The sequence below is a fragment of the Myotis nattereri genome (genome assembly GCF_964212035.1).
Source record: "Myotis nattereri genome assembly, chromosome: 2".
Taxonomy (NCBI): domain Eukaryota; kingdom Metazoa; phylum Chordata; class Mammalia; order Chiroptera; family Vespertilionidae; genus Myotis; species Myotis nattereri.
Window position 1 is genome coordinate 18,464,171 of NC_138076.1, and position 20,831 is coordinate 18,485,001.

Consider the following 20,831-nt stretch of genomic DNA (forward strand, 5'->3'; position numbering starts at 1 on the left):
ACGTCTAAAGCTTGGTCCCCTAAGAAGTCGAGGTTTTTATGTTACCCACAACTTGGCGGGAGGGAGAATGTCTGCAATTATTCTTGCTTTTAACTGACTTTGAACCCTGTCTTTTTGGCTTGTACCTGGCTTTGAGACAGGAGAAGGCAAAACACTCTATCTGTTCGTTTTCAAATGTAATTTCCCCTTTGGCTTTGTTGATAGTAAACTTCTGTCTTTGCATCTGAAATTAAAAACTCTTCTAATCCTGGAATCTGAGTGTAATTAATTAGAAGGCTTTCTCTTATCTGTGTCTAGGATCTGCATTTGGTCTGATGTTCTTTTATATCCAGGTGTAAAACTTGAAGACTTACCTTTAGTGCAGTGGCCCAAATTGTGTTCCTCCTTCTTCTTGTACTACCATTAGCCACCAGTTCTTAATCATATCCACACATGAATTTGGGCCAGCAGGATCTAATTCCTTGGATATCTCTTCCTTCTGTTCATGCTTGGTAGGTTCTGATTTTGAATTTGTAGCCCTGCCTAGTCAATAGTGTTTGGCATAGAAAATAAGTAATTATATCTGATGGGATCCCCTGCTCTGAAAGTTAGAATACTTTCTTGAACTTACTCTGCAGAAAAAATGAGTTAAGTTATACTATTAACAGGAGTATCTTAAAATGCATATAGTTCAGAGGTCATAGTGACTTTGACATGTCTGTTCCATTTAATTCTCACAGCTCTTTTGGAGCAGCTTTGCCCATTTTCCACTTGAGAAAACTAAATTGAGTAAAGTTGAATGGAGCTCGGCACAACTAACTCCAGTCTCTCCACATCCGGCACTTGCCTGCTGGACCAGTCCTGTCTATGAGTGACACTAGTGTGTGGAATTAGTTGTGGTAGAATCCATTCTGATAACATTGTTGATACTTTAATCAGGCCTCTTTAAATGACTCTTTCATTTTTATTTATATGTTATTATATACTAGGGGCCCAGTGCACAAATTCGTGCACCTTGAAAGGAACTGTGGATCTTGAGGCTGTGGTGGGCACAGGGGCAGGTCTCAGCCCATCCTCTGCACCCCTTCCCAGCCCCTCCCACTGTGGCCCTTAATCCCCTGTCTGCTGGCAGCCCCACTCACGCCACTGCGGCTCCCATGTGCTGACGGTGCTGATCCTGCTTGCCCCTGCTGATGGCGCAGAGCGATTGGAGCCGACATCATCAGAAGGTGCGAGTGGCAGCTGCTGCCCTGCTCGCCTCTCAGGAGCAGGGGGAGGTGGAGAAGCCCTGAGGGGCGAGTGGGGCCAGCAGCTGCAACTCACACCCGCTGACAGTGCCGAGTGATTGGGGCCGGTGCCAGGCACCGGCAGCGGGTGTGAGCGGGGCCAGTGCCAGCAGCAGATGCGAGTGCCAGGCAGGAAGGTGGTGCACGGGAGCAAAGAATTTTCAGTAACCACCAGAGGCTTGACCTGATAATCACGACCAGCACCCTACCTTGGTCTGGCACCCCTGCTTACCTCCACCATCCTGCCTCAGCCGATGCCCACCATGTTCCATGCTCTGCTGCCTGCTGCCAATGCCCACCATATTCTCCGCGCTCCCCTTGGTGGTCAGTACATGTCATACGACCAGTTGTTCAGTTGTTCTGCTGTTCGGTCTATTTGCATATTAGCCTTTTATTATATAGGATGTGTGTCACCTACATTCTGTATAGAAATTTGAAGGGAAAAGAAATTAGGCTGTCTTTAACACTTTTAACCCCCATTACTTTTAAGTTAAAGTCCCAGCTCTTTCACAATCTAGCCCTAAACTTCTGAAACATTTTCATCCATTGTCACTCACCTCCATGAACACCGTATTCCGCTGTATGGAATTTTTCTTTTTTTTCTGAACATGTTGTTTTTCTTGCCTGAAATGCCATCCTTCTCCATCCTCATTTCACTGGTAAACTCCTACTTTAGTGGAGTTTTGTTAAACCACAGATTGCTGATCTCCACCTCCAGGTTTTCTAATTCAGTAGGTCTGGGGCCCCCAGAGTTTCATTTCTATCCAGTTCCCAGGTGATCCCGAGGCTTCTGGGTTGGCACTACACTTTTATAAAATGTTGTACCTACTTATTCCTGAAGATCTAACTAAATAGACCTGCAGGTTCTTTTCTGAAAACTTAATGGCTCCTTTCTCTTTCATGATTTTATTGGTTATATCACATTTTGGGATCACTGTGAGTGTCTTCCTTACTTACTAGTAAATGTCTTCCTTATTTTAAAAAGGAGCAAGACTTGTTCTACTTGTATAGATCCTCATGGTCTGATGTGATGTTTGGCACCTGTGGGAACTCACTAAGAAATTGAATGAATACATAATGTACCAAGAAACACTTGTTCACTTAATGTTACTTATACAGGGTGAATACTTTGCTTCATTGGTTTTCTTTTTCATTGTGTCTTGGTTCCTAAGTCAAAACTTTTCTGTTTTTAGGACAACTGGAAGGGGAAAACTATTGTGTTGTTTGTTTGTTTTTAAATATCTACTATGTATTAGTTACTTTGCTTTAAATATATTCTTGTATGTCATTTTTGAGTAACTCCTATGACATAACTATACATTATTCCAAGTTTAAAGATAAAAAAACAGGCTCAAAAGGTTTAAGTAATTTTATGAATATCATATGACTTGAAAGCGGTACAAAGTAAGATTTAAATTCAGCATTTTCCAAAGCTATTCCACTCCGCTGCCTCCCAAATTAACTCTTGTTTCTCTCATGGCATATGAAGATGATTTGGACAGTGGTATATCTCCAGATAAAATAAAAGAGGACCTTAATGTTAGCATTATTACTGATGGTCCCTGCTTTCCTCTTTGCCTCTTTGCATCCAGGTTCAATTCCTGAATTACTCTCATTCTCACAATTATTCTACTGTCTCTCCTTTCCTCCTTGTAGATCATTGAAAAGGTAGCTCCCAATGCCTTCACTTCCATGGCTTTCCCAAAACTTATTTGATTGACTGCATTGCAAATCAAATGCAGTATATTTTCTCCCTTGTTTAAATAGAAGAATTAAGCAAAGAGACATTTTAAAAATATTAAAACCAAACACTCACTTTAAATTTCTAGTGAGTTTTGTTTTGAGCAGCTGAAGACAAAAATAAATTTATTTTCACAAGTATTCATTCAAGATTAAAAGTTTAGTTTTTAAAAATATATATTTTTATTGATTTTCAGAGAGGGAAGGAGAGAAAGATAGAAACATCACTGATTGGCTGCCTTCTGCAGGCCCCCTACTGGGGATTGAGCCTGGGCATGTGCCCTTGACCAGAATGGAACCCAGGACCATTCAGTCCACAGGCCGATGCTTTATCCACTGAGCCAAACCAGCTAGGGCTAAAAGTTTATTTTTTGAATTTTTAGGCTATATACACATTTTATACATCATAATATCATTTTAATTCTCCCTTTGCAAACCTTTCTCTTCTTCCTTCCCAAGAGTAGTAAATTCTCTTGGGAATAATTGGAATTTTACTTACCATAAGTTATAAACATAAGTATATTTTGTAAGATCAAGTACCTATTCTTTCTTCCATTTATTAAAAGCATTCTATCCTTAGGAAAATCAGTAGATGGTCACTTTTAAGTAACAAACAGATTTGAACTTGTGGTAACCAATTCATTTTGTTAATCATTCAGTAAATGTAAATTTCATATTGTATATCATTCAGTGATGTGAACCTGAAAATTATGACCTTATATAAAGTGATTGGCACAAAATTTTAGTTTAGTATGCTGTATATATGCATTTGTTTAAACTATTTGATGAAGAAAGTGTAATTTGTCATTAAAAGGCAAAATATGTTTTGTTCTTTTTATATTGTATGGTTGGGTATGTTTTTTTTATATAGTACTGAAGAATGAACTTTGTATTAATAGAGGGAGGTGGACTTCTTTTTCATCTGTATTGATATAATTCCTTATCTATTGGGCAAGCTTGGTGTTTTGCATTTGTGAATTCTGTTAGGCTGTTGTATGGTCATGACTGGAATTTGGAAAGAATACTGAAGAGTGGGGTCCTGGGACTCTTTCTTCACATTGTTTATCAGTCCATTGGCTGAACTGGAATGCCAGAGATGATTATATTTACTCAATACTTCCATTGTGTAAACCTCTGGATACGCATAGCTGTATTCATTTTTTAAATTTCCCAAGATTAAATTCTATTTGCATTAGAAAAACATAAAGAAAGTTTATAATAATTAGCTTATTTTATTTAAAGCACTCCAAAAAGCTTAAGCTTCTTCATACTCTGAAAACAAAGGCAGTTGTTGCAAAATTATTACCCAAGGGACAGTGGTGAATTGATCCACCAAGAATTAAAACGAAAATAAAAAAGAATTAAGAGGGTAATGAGGTGAATTTCAGATGATATTCTCTTTTGCTGACTCATCTTTTGTTTGGTATTTCCCAATCTTGGTCCTGTATCTCCACTGGATCTTTGAGGTCAAGCATATGTATGTACTACATAAATATGTGTGGTTTATACACATTCTGTGTATCATCGTTTTGCTTTGTTTCAAATGCATGGAACAGAGTAGACACAGTGAAAAGGCAATTAAGAATTCTACTTGATGGAAAAGAAATAGAATAAAATTAGAAGGGACAAATTAGTTCACTAGTATTGGCTTTATATATAGTCCCTGATATGTGAGTAACTAAGTTAATTAACACTAACACTAACATTGTAGGCAATGGTAGGATACTGCTTACCTCACATAAAAATGAGGTAAATATCTGTGTCTTTAAAACCTGAAAATAATCCAAGGTAGGGATACAAAACAAACAAATAAGCAAACAAAAACAAAACCATAAAATATAGTGGAATTAACCATACAGTCACCCATGAGAGCCCAAGAATTAAAATCCCTTTATGATCAGCTAAGGATCTACTCTACATTTTTACTACAACCCCCTAGTACAGGCTTTAAGTTTGGCATCGTACTAAAACACCAGAGAAGATGTTTTACAAATAGATAGGGGTAAAAATCACAGAACCTACAGAAACTAAGTCATCCTTTTAGTTGTAATAAGCTCTGGGACAGAGTTTTTAACGGCTGTGATCAAAAAAGTTGGACAGGTCATATAACAAGTTAGAACTTGCCAATTTTTTAAATAGAAAAAACAGATGTCATCTTCTATGGTAAACTACATCCTGACCCTACCCCACTCTGACTACTTTATATCATATATGAACTCCCACTCTCCACCCCCTTTCCTCCTTCTCAAGCAATCCAACCTACCCGGCTGTGTATTTTTAATCAGTTTCTATAGCAATCAAGAATTCACCATCAGAGAAACTGTTTCACTGCTTCTTATCTTTCCATGCATGTGCTTGCTGAACAGATTTAAGATAACAGCAACTGGCAGTAAGTGCCCTTCCTGAAAATAGAGGTCAAAGACCTTGGTCTGGAAGCCTCAGAGTAAATGGTTCTGGGAAAGCATGTGAAATTGTAGTCATAGTCACATCCCAAATACACTTTTCCTTCTTTTTGCCAGAAATTTCGAAGTTTGTAGAAATGGTTTCTAATCGGAAAACAATTTCAATTCTTTATAAAAGCTAGAAATTAATGAGTATGTGGTGACCTTTTTTATGTGTTAATAATGAGAAAGAACATTTTAACTAAAAAAGAAAAGGAAAAAAAAACCTTCGAGTATTGGGGATTGTTTGTGAAAGGAGTAAAATGGAAAAAGTTAGGACTCATTATATGGTGATATTTTCAAAATATCATTTGTATGACTTGTAGAAAGGGCTTTAGACAGGTTCTGATTCTAAATGGAAGTCCGCCTTAGATCACTGCTTGAGAAAAACATTCTCAAAACATTATTTTCTGGGACTACATTGCTTCAATATTACAAACCAAATTATGTTGGAAAGTGTGACCTGGAATGTGTAAAAGAAAGTGATGAAGGAAGAGTGAAAGGTAACATGACAGAGCATTTGGTTTCAGAGCCTGAGTATGAAGTAGAAAAGGGGGTTGACTTGGTTAACCAGACGCTGCCCTTTGTTAAATGGCAGAGTCTCACATCAAAGGCCACAGATCCATTTGAACAGGTGCTTCTAAAAATTGTTTTAAAAAGCCTCTGGGCGGCTTTAGATTATGAATAGTGCACATAACTTCACAGAACGAGTGAGTGCAAGAAGAATGAACTGCAGGTGAGGCCTGTCTGCTAGAGAATCCATGATCCTGAGGTGCTCATGTCTTTTCAAAAGATTCAGTGACTGCTTTAAATTAAATGTTTTATGTGGCTGAACAAAGTTCCATGAAGGTACTGCCTACTTTCTTCTCAATATCAATTCCTGGTTGTTGTCATAATTCCTTTATCAGAATTTTTCAGAATGCTTTTCCTTCGCCAATGAAATTTTAATTTACGTACTTGTCAGCGACAGTTTCATAAAGATGTCATTATCTGTTTTCTTCTTCTGTCTCTGACTCCGTCAACTAGAACTCCTTCCTTCCAACTGTGTGTGAAGGCTTTTTAATTTTTATTTATTTTTTAGTTAATCCTCACCTAAGAATATTTTCCCATTGATTTTGTAGAGAGTGGAAGGGAGGGGGGGAGAGAGAGAGAGAGAGAGAGAGAGAGAGAGAGAGAACATCAATGTAAGAGAGAACATCAATTGGTTGCCTCCTGCATGCAGTCTGACTGGGGCTGTGAAGTGAATGTGAATCCCAGGTATGTACCCTTGACCGGGAATCAAACCTGTGGCCCTGCAGTGCACAGGCTGATGCTTTTAACCACTAAGCAACACTGGCCAGGGCTGTGTGAAGACTTTTTGAATGACAAACTACAATTAGAGAAGGTGTTGATAATTACATACTGACATATTTGTTGTATTCAGATCTGTATTCATTAAAGTATGGGATTGAAAAAAAAAGGAGAGGGACTTGACTATTCACCCCACTAGGATCCTAAGAATTTAGTTGAGGAGAAAAATTAAATAAAAAATTACAGAAACAAGTAGGAACTAAATTAATTATGTGACATTGAATTAAAAGAGAATAAAATGTGTAGAGAAGGACTGAGTTCCTCAGGTTAGTGACGGTTACCTTCAGTAGGGAGTGGGACTTAAAATGGGTAGTATTTAGGAATAATGGGGTAGTGTTTCCATGGGTGAGAATGGGTGAGCCCTGGGATAACTGAACAAGACTAGGTTAGTTTGTTACCTAAGATCCTTTTTGATTTTTGGGTTGTCTGTACACACCAGCAAAATAATCTGCAATTGTTCTCATATGTGCTGCTGGGCAACCACTCTATACATAAAAATATTTTGGTGGAAATTGTGCTTATTTTAGTTTCAAAAGTTAGCTACCTGCCAGACTATCACTGCCAGAGAAAATGCAAAAGATGTGACATTACCAAAAAATGGATGAGTAGCAGATGATGAGGGGGGGAAATACTAGTTAAAAATACTCATTTTACAGTTTAGTCTACAAATATAATAATTATTTGACTAGAATCTAAAAAGATATGTTTCTTTGCAGGTTTTAACACATATTTTTATAATAAAAAGTATAGTTTTTGCCTTGGCTGGTTTTGCTCAGTGGATAGAGAGTCAACCTTTAGATTGAAGGGTCCCAGGTTCGATTCTGGTCAAGGGCACATGCCTAGGTTGCGGCTCGATCCCCAGTTGGGGTTGTGCAGGGGGCAGCCAATCAATGATTCTCTCTCATCATTGATGCTTCTATCTCTTTCTCTCTCCCTTCCTCTATGAAATCAACAAAATATATATATTTTTAACAAAAGTATAGTTTTACCTAATTTAGGTTATTGTAGATTATATTTTTCCAAAGATGGCCACAACAGTAAATACCATCCCATTTGGCCTTCTCATAATATGATGTTGTAACTTCTTCATTGAGGGCTGGGGTCTTTGTTCCCTTCCTTTGGAAATAGGCCAGCCTTAGCAACTCACTTCAATCCATTAGAATGCAACAGAAGTAACCCTGAAATCTAGATCATAAAAGGCTGTAGAACCCTCACCTGGTTCTCTCTCTCAGGACACTTGATCTTGAAACCCATCCACCACGCTGTGAGAAAGTCCAAACTAGCCCATGTAGAGAAATCACATGGAGAGGCTCACACAGAGAGGAACTGGGGACCCAGCTGACATTTAGCACCCATTACCAAATGTGTGAGTGAAAGAAGCTTCAGATGATTTAGCTCAGAGCCTTCGGTTTGAGTTTCCCATCCGAGGCCTTCCACCCCCTCTCCCCACCCAGTACATCTTGGAAAAGAGACTAGCCACCCCCACTGTGCTGTCTGAATTCCTGACCCTCAGAATCCTCAGCCTAACACCACCAAGTTATTAATCTGTTACACATTCAGAGTGACTGGAAAATCTAGTCAATCAGGTTTTCATACCTAAATTTATACTTGCTCTAGCTAGTCACTTCTGAATTTCTCTTTAACATACAAATAACCTCACTTTGAAAAATACCCGTCTGCACTTCTGAAAACTCATTTCCAAATTGTGGACTAATTATTTTGCCAAATTTTAGAAAACAGGTGTTTGTTTGTTTTTTTAACTCACCTGTATTCTCAGCATATGGTACAAATTCCTGATTTTGTTATGGGCTCCATTAAAAAAAAATAAAAGAATCAATCAATCAATCAGCCAGTCTCAGTATCTGCTGACTAGAGACCTTTGCTCTCTGTGGCTAGCACCAAAGATTTTACCATTATTAGTAGAAATGGAAGTACTACTGTGGTTTTTTTCGTTGTTGTTGTTTGTTTTTGTGTTTGTGTGTGTGTATGTGTGTGTGTGTGTTTTGTCATTTTACTCTTTGTTTTTTATTTTTAAATTACAGTTTATTTTCAATATTTTTTTTGTATTGGTTTCAGGTGTAGTACATAATGGTTAGACAATCATATACTTCACACAGTGTTCCCTTGACATTTCTAGTACTCACCAGCACTATACATACCTCTTTAAAGAACATCAGTGGAAAATCAAGGGGTGAACTGGGGTTGGAACCAAGAGCCACAGGAGCACAGTACAGGAGAATTAAACTTTACTGAAAGATTCGGGCAAAGCTTCATAGAGAAAGTTAACTTGTGAACTAAGTCTTTTTTTAATATATGTTTTTATTTCAGAGAAGAAGGGAGAAGGAGAGAGAAATAGAAACATCAGTGATGATCATTGATCGGCTGCCTCCTGCCTGCCCCATACTGGGGCTGGAGCCCTCTTCCTGGTTCATTGGTTGATGCTCAACCACTGAGCCAAGCTGGCCAGGCATTGTTAACTAAGTCTTGAAGGAGGAATAGGAGTTTATGAAACGAAGTGAGGGACAGCAAAGTTATTTGTATAAAATGCCGATCATTGCTTTCACATTATATTATCTTATAAGGATGCCTGTGCCCATTCATAGACACTGTTAAAGGCCATATTAGTGCCCGGTGACTCTGGAACCTTGGCCATAGCTGGTTCAAGCACAGTGAACAACTGATTCCAAGGAGCCAATCCATAGGCTGATTTGTGCCATTAATCACAACCTCTTTTGCAAAACTTCAGACGAAGAGACACAGGGATAGAGCGAGAGTAGCTAATGGTGAAGCTGTTAAGATCATGCAGGCATGGAATTGGCAGACACTGTGTATGTCATCCAAGCAGAAGAAACTGGTCTACTGAGTAGAATAATAGGACAGTAGTATAAAGAGAACACAGGGCCCCAGTAGGACAGCCTAGTTCCTACTACCTTGACTATCAGTCTGGTCTTTTAATTCTGTGGAATTTTCTCTCAACCCTTCCAGTAAGCTCCTTTTTACAAAGAACTAGTTGGACTGGCTTTTCAATCTTCCAAGAATTTCTAAGGCTCAATAAAGGTGAAGTGTGTAGAGTATATTCGAGATCTGAAAGATTCTGGTAGGTCTGGGGAACTGTGAAGTTCATTCATCTTCAAGAAAGTATCTGGCCCTACTATGTGCTATACACTGTGCTAGATACTAGAATTCCCAAAATAATGACAGAATATTTGACCTCACAGAGTCTGCATTGCATTGCAGGTGCAGTCAGTGTTAATGTGGGAGAAATGATGTAGGGACATAAATTCAGTTTTATCTCCGGTCTAAGGAGTTTAGACTTAATTCTGTAGTCCATGCATTTTCAGTGGGGGCATATTACTCCCAAGGGGCTGAAAATTAACTTTTGTTGGAGAAAGGGTTAACAAATTTTAGATATTACAATGGTTTATCCACAATGTCTAATACCAACCTTACATGGTAAAATCTTAGTTCTTAATACTTAATTCTCCTCCTTGGGTAGGAAGGGCTAATGCATAGAAAGTGCCGAAATAGTGTTGTAAGTCATGGTGCTTCTTTCTCGGCCTCTGTCTTTGTCTCTCTGTATGTAGCAAGAGACTTTTTTTCCTTAATCAATAATGTATAAGCTTGAAGAGAAATGCCTAGATTTCATCTTCATATATATGTGTTAAGCAGCCATAGGAACACATGCTTTCCTATATCCAGAAGACTCATTTTAGTAGAGTATATATTGGGAACTGTGACTGTATTTTGGCAGAAATTATAGCCTGTCCTAGTAACGGCTCTCATGTAAAAGCTGATCACTGTAGCAGGGTAAGGCCTTGTGCATATGGCAGAGCAGAGCTTTCCATCAGTCCTTAGTAAAAATGATCTGGTTTACCCTGGCTGGCTAGCTCAGTTGGTTGGATTGTAGTCTGTAAACCAAAAGGTTGCTGATTCAATCCCCAGTCAGGGTGCTTACGGCAGGCAACCAATTGATGTTTTTCTCTCACATCCATTTCTTTCTTTCTTTCTTTCTTTCTTTCTTTCTTTCTTTCTTTCTTTCTTTCTTTCTTTCTTTCTTTCTTTCTCTCTCTCTCTCTCTCTCTCTCTCTCTCTCTCTCTCTCTCTCTCTCTTCCCCTTCCTCTCTCTCTAAAACTCAATAAAAACATATCCTTGGGTGAGGATTAAAACGGAAATGATCTGGCCTTTATAGAGATAATTACACAGAGCTTTATGTTATTTACCTTTTTTAAAAACTTTTTATTGATTAAGGTATTACAAATGTGTCTTTATCCCCCCATGTTTACCTTTTAAAGAACATTTTCCCTAACCCCAAAATATTATGATGGAATAATTCATTTCTATTTTTTTTTTGTCTAGAAAAAAAACACAGTAGATTAAGCAAAATTATTAGTGAAATATTTTGAAATAACTGAGTCTCTCCTAAAAACATATATATTATGAAAAGGGATATGAGGCATTGAGATTAATTTTGATTTGATATGTTCATTTGTCTGACAGCAACATGAAAATATTTATTATTTGCAGGATTAAATATCCTGCATTTTTATAGACACAAGTTCCCCTTCTGAGAAAGTTGAACTAGTACATATGTTTTCTGTCCCTTGGTTAGTTAAGGGACATTTATGCATCTTTTTTTTTTAAGTTTTAAGGCAATTGTATTTGCCAGGGGCAGTATATCAGTCATTATTCATTTGAAGGCATATATGTTATTAATACTCTGCCCTTAAATTGAGTTCCTGATTTTAAGATAATCCATTCGCTGCTTCATTTTGTCAACAAATGACAGTGTCAGTTGGCTGTACCATTAGCTCAGTTGGGACAAACGGGGTTGCTGGTTGGATTGGGCCCTCCCTAGTTTTATATAAATGAGCACTCCTTTTCATTCTTTACAGGTGATTGATAAGTGTTATATAAGCTGAAATGTTTATGTTAAAGTATTAACATTTAACACTAAAATGCTGCCTAGTACACACTCAAAATTTATTTTCATTGGTCCACTAACCAAACTATCTTTGCCCTTCAACAAGTAGTTTAAAAGTTGGAAAATTATTAGTAGTATACTAGTATATGTTGAAAAACTCACAGAGAAAATAGAATTCATTTATTGTTCTACATATCGTAAAATGGTTTAAATGATGAATAACATGGATAAATAATCAATTGTCACACTATATCCTTGAAACAAAGATTGTTTGGCAATTTTCTCACTTAAACTTTTGCCCTTGTACTTGACTTCTTTGAGGAAACTGAGGAAAAATAGTATTCTTGTAAATTAAAATGTTAACATTTTCTCCCCATTTTATGTTTAGACTACTTCACAGAAAAGTATCATGGGATTTATTATGAGGCACTTTATTTATTTTTAAAAACGTTTTTATTGAATTTTAGAGAGAGAGGAAGAGAGAGAGATAGAGGGGTAGAAACATCAATAAGAGAGAAACATTATTGATTGGCTGCTTCCTGCATGACCTCCCTCACCCCCCTCCTCCCTCCTCCCTCCTCCACTGGGTATTGAGCCCACAACCTGGTCATGACCAGGAATCGAACCAGTCATCTCTTGGTTCATGGATCGAAGCTTAACCACTGAGCCAAACCAGCCAGGCTCTTATGAGGAATTTTATATAGAAGCCAACCAAAAATTAAATCCCTATGGTAAGATTGTACTGGCAGGTACCCTGGAGGTGGATGGGGGCACAAGGCAATGAGTCTACCTCATGTCTCACATGTGTTCACTTCAGTTGCCCATTTTTCTCCTCTGTGACATCATTTTGTGTCCAACTGATGGAGCCAGTACTTACGGGGAGTTTTTTCTATGGAGACTGTGAAGGTCCAGATGCAAAATCTGTTAGGCCTCGATAGATCTAGGCTCTATAAGGCAAAGATGCCAATGAAGATGATTCTTCTTGCACATAAACTTTTCCTTTTGAGTAACTCCACACCTGACCTTGGCTTATTGACCACCTTTTAGTCAGTTTTGCCCAGTGACCTTGTCTTTATTAGCACTCTTGACAAACACTCAGGCAATTTCCTCTGCTATGTGTTAGCAGGGTGGTTTAGAGATTTGGAGTCTGACTTTGAATATCACCTCCACCATTTTCTAACTGTGTGACTTGGGATAACTTATATGATTTTCCCAGCCTTAGTTTTCTCATCATTCTTATCCCAATAGTTTATATGAGAATTAAATGAGACCATGATGAGCACAGGTCTGATATATAGTGGCACTCAACAGGCATTAGTAAATATTATGATTATTATCATGTCCTGTAGCACATCACTGTTATTAACTAGAATACCTTTTAGTTCCATGCCAATAAGATATTTGATTACTCTCCCATCTATGCCTATGTTTCTAGATCTTATAATACCCTTTAACTAATTAGCAACTTATTCCCTTATAACAAACTAGAGGTCCATTGCACGGATTTGTGCACTGGTGGGGTTCCTCACACCAGTGCACGAATGGGACCAGGGAGGGACTGCTGGAGGTCTCCAGGGCATGTCCAGCCTGTCTCGCCCAGTCCGAATGGCCCAGACCCCAGCAGCAAGCTAACCTACCATTCGGAGCATCTGCCCCCTGCATCTGCACGTCATAGCGACTGGTCAAATGGTCAAATGAACCGTTGGGCACTTAGCATATTAGGCTTTATTATATAGGTTAACCTCAAAACTTATCAGCTTTAAATCACAAATATTTCACACAGTTTATGAGGGGCAGGAATCCAACAACAGCTTTCTTGCATAATTCCAGTTTTCCCATGAGGTTGTGATTAACTGTTAGCCAGGGCTACCGTCTTTGAAAGGTTGACTGAGATAGGCTTATCCATGTTTAAGCTCCCTTGAATGGCTGTAGGTAGGAAGCTTCAGTTATACATGTGGCATTCTCAGTAGGACTGCTCATGACACGCTTCCCTCAGAGCAAGTGTTGTGAGGGAGAGAGAGAGAGAGAGACCTGATTGTATAATCTAATCTCAGAAGTGGCAAACCATCACTTCCACTATGTCAACCCAGGTGCAGTGTAGGAGGGGCCAACAGGGTGTGGAAGCCAGGAGGTGGCGAACTTCGGGAGCCATCTGGGAGGCTGCTATCGCAGCCACATCTCTAGCTAGAGTTCTGTTTCAGCAGCCTACCATTGCCTCACTAGGATTGAACAGAATAATTGCCTAGATTTAACATATGCCAATGTATACTTTCTCATGTGTCTGCCCTCTCTCTTTCTACCTCAACTTTCAAACGGAACAGTTCTTTTAAGAAAGAATGATCTTCCCTTTCCGTGTGAGGAAAAACTCCCCAGTGTATAAAAACAAAATAATCATTCACCATCTCTTTCTGGTATGTGACATGCAGTGAGATTTAACTCCATTGCTCTGTTAGAATATTCTATTCTCTGTGGAGGACCACTTAAAAAAAATCACTCTTTCAGCCTTAGCCACAAATATAAAAACTTATCTCTCTGAAGTTTGTCAAGTGAAGTGGACACAAATATGCCACAGTGGCTAGGGAAACAAAAATAACAAAGCTACCATCTCAGTCTGTGAAAAGCAGATAAGTTAGAGGAAAACTATAGTAAAAATGTCCGGAAAACATATGCTGCTTTTTAGGAGGGAAATGAGAAAACTCAGAGGATAAAATACAGAGCAGAAAGCTTAGAGATCACAACAGGGAAACAAGACACCTCCGTGTGTTTATGCAAAAATGCTTTCAGTGTTTTGGGGCAACGACAAAGGAGGGCAGGTATATACATGGAGCTTTATGGCACTATGGAGAGAGAGTTTCCAAAATGGGCTCTCATGAGTCTCACAAACAGAAATATTCTCCAACTTTCATGACAGACGGAGAATAGGAGCTATAGTGGGAGATGCCACAGAAAGATGAAGACCCCCCCTCCCCATTTCCTCAAGGAAAAGACTGGTAATTAATTGATAATACTAAATTGATAAGTCCAAATAAGCCTTTAGGCCAGCGGCTCTCAACCTGTGGGTTGAGACCCCTTTGGGGGTCAGACGGCCCTTTCACAGGGGTCGCTTAAGACCATCGGAAAACACATATATAATTACATATTGTTGTTGTGATTAATTACTATGCTTTAATTATGTCCAATTTTTAACAATGAAATTGGGGGTCACCACAACATGAGGAACTGTATTAAAGGGTCACGGCATTAGGAAGGTTGAGAACCACTGCTTTAGGCAAAGCAGGCAATACTTAAAAAAATTTATCTTTAATGTTGAAAGTTTTACAGATGTCCTCTTGTTTTTTGTTTGCTTTTTTCCCCCATTGACCCCTCCAACCTCGCCAGCCCCTCCCAGGCCTTCACCAAACTATTGTGGGTGCCCATGGACTATGTATGTAAATTCCAAGTTAATCTCTCCCCACCCACCCTCAAACCCCCTCGTTTCCTCTGAAATTAGTCAGTCTGTCCCATGCTTCTATGTCTCTGGATCTACTTTGTTCATAAGTTTCTTTTGTTCATTAGATTTCCACGTATGAGTGAGATCATGTAATACTTATCTTTCTCTGACTGGCTTATTTCACTTAGCATAATACTCTCTAGGTCCATCCATGCTGTTGCAAATGGTAAGAGTTCCTTCTTTTTTACAGCTATGAGAGAATGGCCAAGAGACATATGAAAAAATGCTTAACATCAGAGAGATGCAAGTTAAAACAACAATGAGGTACCACCTCACACCTATCAGAATGGATATCATCAACAAATGACAAGTGTTGGCAAGGAGAAAAGGGAACCCTAGTACACTGCTGGTGGGAATGCAGACTGGTGCAGCCACTATGAAAAAACGGTATGGAGTTTCCTCAAAAAATTAAAAATGGAACTCCCATTTGACCCAGAATCCCACTTCTAGGAATATATCCTAAGAAACCTGAAACACCAGTCAGAATGTATGCACCCCTATGTTCAAAGCAGCGTAATTTACAATAGTTAAGATTTGGAAAAAGTCCAGTGCCCATCAGTAGATGAATGGATACAAAAGCTGTGATGCATTTACATTTATGGTACACCTATGTGATGTAAAAAAAACTATGTGATGTAATAAAGAAGGAACTCTTACCATTTTCCACAGACAGTAATTTTTATTTTTAATCCACTAACCAATCTCAGATCCCTTCAACTGCAAAGCATGTGTATTAGTTTGCAGGATGTTAAAAAATCCTAAGCAAAATAAAATAGTTTTCAGTCGTTATACATAATCAGTTTTGAATCTGGGCTCTGGTCCCCACTGACTGATATTTTAGGAGGCTTGCTTGGCTTCCCAGACCCTCATTTCCTCATATGTAAAACACATATAAACCCCTACATATAGTGGTTACTTTGTGAATCATAGCTCTTATTGATCGAGAACATTTTCTCCCCAAATGATCTTGATGCCTGTATTTTTAGGAGTTAAAAGTTCTAAGTGACATGCAAGGCTCTATCATAAACATGTCTTGTTAGTGTGAAATGAAAAATAATTAAACTCAATCCTCCTTTGAGTTTAATGATACAGTCAAGGCTCAATAAATTTTTTTGGATTGTTTAACTTCTGATTGCATACCATATCCTAATTATAGCTGTACTTAAGGATTTCTGATGAAAGTATCTATCCAAACTGCTAGCTACTTGAAGGCAGGAACTATTTATTACTCATCACTTAGCCCTAGCTTACTAGCAAAGGGCTTTGCACATAGGAAGTGCTCAAAAATATTAATTTGCAGGAAAGGGTATACAGAGAGTTATTATAATCAAGTTCTGGAATTCACGTTCCATTTTTCTTCCTATTGTCCCATACCAACCCTATTTTAGCCATTAATTTTTAGCCATTAATATGTAGGGTGGAGCAAAAATAGATTTACAGTTGTTTATATGGAAAATAATACAGTAATTAAATAATCATACAAGAATAAATTCTGTGTTTTACATACTCACAACTTTAAAAATACTTTTGCCCTACCTTATACATATTTGAAAAGTGGTTATTCAAAAAAAGGCAATAAAGACTTAATTAAACCATTAATGCATTACTTAATTTTCCAAACTTGTAACTGTCCAGACTCTGATTTCTCTCTTTTCATTAGCACCTCTCCCTGAAGTTGAAATGCAAATCTGTGAATTCATACGCCCCCAGAAATGCTTAAGCCCAGGGGAAAACATGAAACTATAAGTCAGCAGGAAATTTGATCAAAATCAAATTTGTTGGGTTTCCCTTATCTGCATCCTCTGTTGCCAAGCATATTTGATAAACAAGACTTGACACCCCATTGCTTCTTTGGGAAAATATGGAGGTACCATGGGTGACAGTGGTTTATGGAGATGAGGGGTTTCAGGTGTGTGTGGTGGCCTTGTCACTGTGAGCTGACTCCAACAATAGACACATTAAAATAAAGTGCCAAAACCAATCTTCTAGAAAAGATGAGAAATGGCGTGACATATTGGATTTTTTTTTCACTCGAACTGTTCGATAATTATGGATTGAGTAACCATGATGTGCTGGTATCTTTTTAAACCCTGTGGATTATATAAAAATGAAGAACATTTTGGTCCTCATCTTAGAATTTTCTAGCCTAGTGGAAACAATAAAAAAAACTGTTGGATTGTAACGAAACTTCAGCTGTAGGTTGTCTCACCTGAATTAGTGTGTGTCTGATGTCCTGGTTAGTTAAGACGTTGCCCTCATGGCTTCCCATCATCGCAAACATTGACATTACTTACTTTCAATATCCAAATTAGGGATATGTTTATATTTAATTCTGTTTTTGAATAGCAAATAACCATTTGACCTTATAAAATGTATTTTTATTTATCTAATCAAGAGAATATAGTCCATTTTCATTAGTAAATATTTGGGAGAGACAGTAATATTCATTACCATTGTAGGACATTTTATAGTTTTCAAAGGCATTTAACTACACTGTTTGTACTTGAATTTCATAACAACCCTGCATGCAAGGCAGGCAAGGCACTTCACAGATGATGACATTGAGGCTCAGGGGTGCTCAGTGGCTGCCAGCTGGCAAGTAGCAGTCACCAGGTACCCTGACTTGACCTTCAGGCTCTTCCACACTAATGTGCTAGACTTGCCCAAGGAAACAGTCTACATATAAAACAGCCTTGAAAATAAGTCGACTCTAGCACTTTCTACCTAGTTTGGTCCATATGTAGAGGAGAAGTTACAATTGTTCACTTTAATTCAATATGGTGTCTCTGAATGGGAGCTGGTTCTTTCTCTGTAATACTTTCAGCTGACTGTTTAGATCTGTGTCATATTCCTGCTCTTTACATATACACAGGCAGTGAGTGTGTGACTTTCCATAACCATTGAAAACAGGCCTGTGGCCCAGCTGGCTTGGCTCAGTGGTTGAGCTTCAACCTGTGAATCAGGAGGTTGAGATTCTATTCCCGGTCTGGGCACGTGCGGGTTGTGGGCTTGATCTCTAGTGAGGGGTGTGCAGGAGGCAGCCGACCAATGAATCTCTCTCATAATTGATGTTTTTTTTCTCTCTCTCTCTCCCTCTCCCTTCCTCTTTGGAATCAATAAAGATATATTTTTTTAAAAAATAAGCCTGTGGCTAACCCAAATGGTTGTGGGTGGCAGGAGCTTTTAGAAACCTGGATGAAACTTCATGAGTACGTTTTCTGTTGAGCTGTGCATTCTATGCATAGAAGGGAAATCCTTGTTGGCTTATTGCTCTTGTTGGAACTACGTTAGCACTTACTCTCAGGAATGCTGTTTGGTGCATCTCTCATTCATCCCTTACATGAACCATATCCACTCTAGGCACTGTTCTCAGTGCTGAGAATAAGACAGAGCACAAGGCACATGTAGCACCCTGCCCTCACAGAGATCACAGTCTAGTGTAGAAAATGGGCTGTTAAATCACAAACTGAAATCAATGATCTGTAATGTCCCATTTTCTAGTTAAAAAGAAAGAGCATCAAACTACAAATCAGAAAACTTGGGTTGCATCCCCAGCTCCATCGTTTACTAGTTGCTCAAACTTGGGCACATCCCTTAACTACCCTGAGCGCCAATTTGCTTTCCTGAAAATGGTGAAAATCGGACCTACCTGATAGACTTGTTGTAAAGGTTAAAATGACGTGGCTTAAGACATATAAGTGGCACTCCATGAGTGGCATTTTATTTTTATTCATAGTAGGATAGTGGGAGTAAGCACAGGGCTGAATGCAATTTAGTATAGAAAAGCACTTGGTTACCTGTAAACACAGTATTTATGATTGATAACTCTTTTCTGTCGGGTTTTTAATTTTAGACATATCACCTTACTTTTTGGTTCAGATCTATTTACTATGTAGAATCTGTAGGCGAGTTGGTGGGTAGCCAGGAAAGATGCCAGCTAGCAGAGCTTAGGCAGAGGAGCAGATGGAAGTGCAGGCGGCTGTTGGTGTGGAAGCCCAGGAGACAGCTGCTTGGGGGATACAATCCAGGGGAGGGGTAGGCAAGGTGAGGGAGCAGCCACAGGTGTGGGTGGCTGACCTGTCTCGTGGAAGTTGGCCATACCGTGCAGCAGGATGACTCAGAAAAGTCTGCAGAGCTTTAGAAATGTTCATTTCTTGGTTTGGAATACAGGTAGAAGACTAGAATGAGGTTTGCCTGTTATTCAGAGAGGTGCTTTGTATGAGAAGAAAGAGAAAAAGAAAAAGGTTCTAGATATTTCAATGGGTATTGAGTAGTTCTCATGCTTTCTCCCCTTAATTTTCCCTCTCCCCCCAGACCCAGAGGAAAACAGTTATTCATGAAACTGAAAAGACTGCATCTTTGTCATGTCGGCTAGAGGGATGTCACTGTTCAAACCCATTTTCCATTATTTTACTTATACTTTTTAAGCCTCAGATGTGTTGTTATTTTTAAAACTCCTTTAACGTTATGTCTCCATAGGTTGTAAGAAACTCAACTTTATGCCATTGTACTATTTTGATGGTAGGTTGTTAGCTAGATTGTGCCAACATTTATTGGGCACTTATCAATCTGTACAATAGTTCTATTCAGGCATTTTTATCATTTAATTTCATACAACCTCTATGGAAACTGGGTATTATTATTCCTCTCTTGCTATTTGGGACACTGATGTTTAAAGAGGCTAACTTATTTCCCCAGTTTTCTATAGTTAAAATGGGATAAAGCCGTGATTTCAACACAGGTTGTCTGCCTCCAAAGCCCTGGCTTGAGCCACTGTGGTACAAAACAATCCCCATTCTGTAGAAAGATCAGTGAATCCATCATTTATGTCTTATTTATTACTGAACAGGTGCCCTCTCTCCTCTTTATTGAGATTTTTTTTTTTCAGAGTAAGAGGAAAGGATGGAAAATGCATTTATTGGTCACATACTATGTGCCATACTTGCAAATATTTTCTCATGATTCTCAAAAAAACTTCAGGATGGTTATTATACGCCTATCTTGATTAGAGAAGTAATTGTTTTTGTGGAAACTGATCAGAGAAGTTGAGTAGTTTGTCCAAGTTCATCTTGCTTAGAGGAGTAATTATTTTTTGAGGAAACTGCTTAGGTAAGTTGAGTAGTTTGTCCAAGTTCATCATGTGTATCTACTTTGTATCTAACATTTATACATATCTAGCAATTGCCAGCAACTGGTCCATCCAGGGCCATAAAGAAGAATGACAATTTCTGATCTCAAGGGCCTCAAGGGTACTGGAGAAGACAACACATAGAGAGATGATTACAGAAACATTTCAGTAGAAGGTAGCAGCTTGGTCAACGTTGAGCACAGAGGGAACTATAGCAGCCTGAACAGAATCAAAGAAGGCAGTCTTCCACTTGGGCTTCTCACCTTCCATAGCTTAATTTTCACTCCATTGCACCATGGTGCCTTCTAGAATGAGTGCAGTCTTTATATTGAATGAGTCCTACGGGTGGTCAGATACCCAGTTTGTGCAGGAAAGAAGTGGTGAAAAAATTAGGTTCAGTTTTTTGTTTTTTTAGTAAGTTTTTTTTTTTATTGATTTTAGAGAGAGGAAAGGAGAGAGATAGAAATATCCATGAAAGAGAAACATCAACATTGA

The 20,831-nt window shown here is 38.6% G+C and overlaps 1 protein-coding gene across 1 annotated transcript in view; it reads left to right on the top strand.

Annotated features, from left to right (window-relative positions):
• The window catches only part of NRG1 (neuregulin 1), a 1,003,358-nt gene that overhangs the window by 221,081 nt on the left and 761,446 nt on the right, over positions 1–20,831 (top strand). The window lies entirely within an intron of this gene.